Here is a 2,325-nt window from a genome sequence, read left to right as displayed (position 1 = left end):
CGTTCGTGAAAAATTTTCAATTCCAAAAAAAAAAAAAAAAAAGCAGAGATTCGAATCTACCAGCGAAAACCAACGGATTACGTTAACAATCGATATCGTATCATATCGAACCGATCCTCTTTTCAACCGTGAACAAAAGAGACGAAATCCGTCCACGGTGTGTAACACAAGGCCCTCCCTGCGTGGAGGCGCGAAACTTTCCGAATTAATTCGCGCCATTCTACATGCTAATATATCCCCGTGTAGTCAGCGATGTCGGTTGCTGAGCACCGGGAATTGAAAGTAATAAAACCGCGCTTCCCGAGAATAATAACGCAAAAAAATTCAAATTGAGGGTACGCTTATGCTTTAATAGCCGCCTCCGGATGTAGGTCATAGAATTTCGATCGCGCCTTTCGAACGATGATGGATGACGGATTTTTCCTACTGGTGAATGAACAAAAATCTCTCCTCTTCTCTCTTTTTTTTTATTTCCTCTCTTTCTCTCTCTCTCTCTCTCTCTCCTCTTTTTCTTTATTCTTTTTTTTTTTTTTCCTCTCTTTCTCTCTCTCTCTCCTCTTTTTCTTTATTCTTTTTTTTTTTTTTCGATTCCCATTCCAACAACGATAAATAACGCACGTGACAGCATAAGTGATTTTCGTCGCTCGATCATCGGTGGACTTGTGTCGATCCGCTAATTAACCCCCATCGCTGACTTGATTTACACCGACTCGATCCAGTCACGGGGCTTCGATCAAATATTATTCAATGCTCCACTGTGAATTAACTAACCTAGGCTCACTCCAGTCACGCTTCGAGGCCTCGAATAACATTTGAACGAACCGCGAGCGAACCGTGACCGTAACGTTAACCCTCTCTCCCTTTTCTCTCTTTCTCTCTCCCATTCTGCCCCATTCCCCGTTTCATACACGGCCCCCCTTTATTTCCTATTCTATCCGCATAAACGACGCCTAATTATGACACCGGTTAATCGCGTGTATTACCACCTTTTACAATGCTCGTTTGTGCCCGGTTAATTTAGCGAATTTAAACCTGAACGCGTTCGAAGCTGCGTAAATCGGGCGTATACGCGACCGCAGGGTAAATAAAGTAGCATGGCCGGATATGAATCTCACACGCTGGCATTAATTATCGTTAATATTCGTCGAGTTTACTATTATATTATATTATAGTTGCACTTTGTTAAAACTATACTATGAACTATGCTATGTCCCTCCCGTGTTTATAATATTTATACGTTAATGTTATTTGCCGTTGCAATTACGCGGAATGGGTTAAAGCGCGGGTTAACTCGGCCGCAAAATCTGACTATCTGATGGTTTCTGGCGCATGTTTTTGGCGTTTGTGAGATCACCGATTCGTGATCTAACAAGCATGCATTTCATTTAGGATAAATTCGGATGAGACGGAGCCTGCGGGTGGATGATGGACCGATCTATGTAAGTTGCGAGATAACATTTAGTAATTTGTTTCAGTTCCGTGCATATTGAATTTACAAGTAGAAGCTTATTTAATTAAATCGCGCTTATGGGAAATTTCATCTTTTCAATTTGAATATGATGGATATTTCTTGATTACAATTTCATTTACTTGAAATGTAAAAATAGGCAAAGATTTTTATCAATTCTTTCGATTTAAAACAATTCTCTTCAATTAATCGTCCAAAAACTAATGATTAAAGTCCTGTAAAATATAAAATATTGTTACAATAAATGTAAAATTTTTGTTAAAAATATACTTTTATAATTAAAATATACTATACTTTTTAATACAAATCCATTTAACTCGTATACGAATAAATTAATCCACGCTGTAATTAAACTGAATTAGTTAAACCAATTTTTGTTATATTGGACATTATTATAATATCATTCGACCAATAAACAAAAATCTTTACTCATTTCCTCCGCCAATTATAAACATAATTCGATCTTAAGAAAGAAAAAAAAAAGTAGTCCATCTCTCATCGTCATAAAATTAGCCCAATTAAACAATTTGCTTTACAACGGATCAATAGGAAAAATATAAAAGGGACGAAAGAATGGAACGAAGGGAGTCGAAAGCCAGTTTCTCTATAACGAGACAGCTAGCTCAAACAACGAAACGAAGTTTTCGCGAGCCCTCCCCACGATCAACGAATTCGACCGTGTATTTTTTGCCCCGATGATATGATTTCAATCGAATCGTGACCAACGCCCGGGTTATTATACAATAAACCAACCCCCGGTGATCACGGAACGGAGGAAACCGATATCATCTCGTCTCCCTCTCTTCCCCCTCTTCGCCTCGTTTCCGCTCTGTCTTTTCATTGTCATTCATTGCTGG

At 38.6% G+C, this 2,325-nt stretch overlaps 1 protein-coding gene across 3 annotated transcripts in view; it reads right to left on the bottom strand.

Annotated features, from left to right (window-relative positions):
- Positions 1–2,325, bottom strand: part of LOC102675607 — a 106,547-nt gene that overhangs the window by 57,419 nt on the left and 46,803 nt on the right. The window lies entirely within an intron of this gene.

This window comes from Apis dorsata, unplaced genomic scaffold, assembly GCF_000469605.1.
Source record: "Apis dorsata unplaced genomic scaffold, Apis dorsata 1.3 scaffold_474, whole genome shotgun sequence".
In the NCBI taxonomy this organism is placed as follows: Eukaryota; Metazoa; Arthropoda; class Insecta; order Hymenoptera; family Apidae; genus Apis; species Apis dorsata.
Note: the sequence above shows the minus strand (reverse complement) of the source record. Positions and strands in the feature narration are given on the sequence as shown.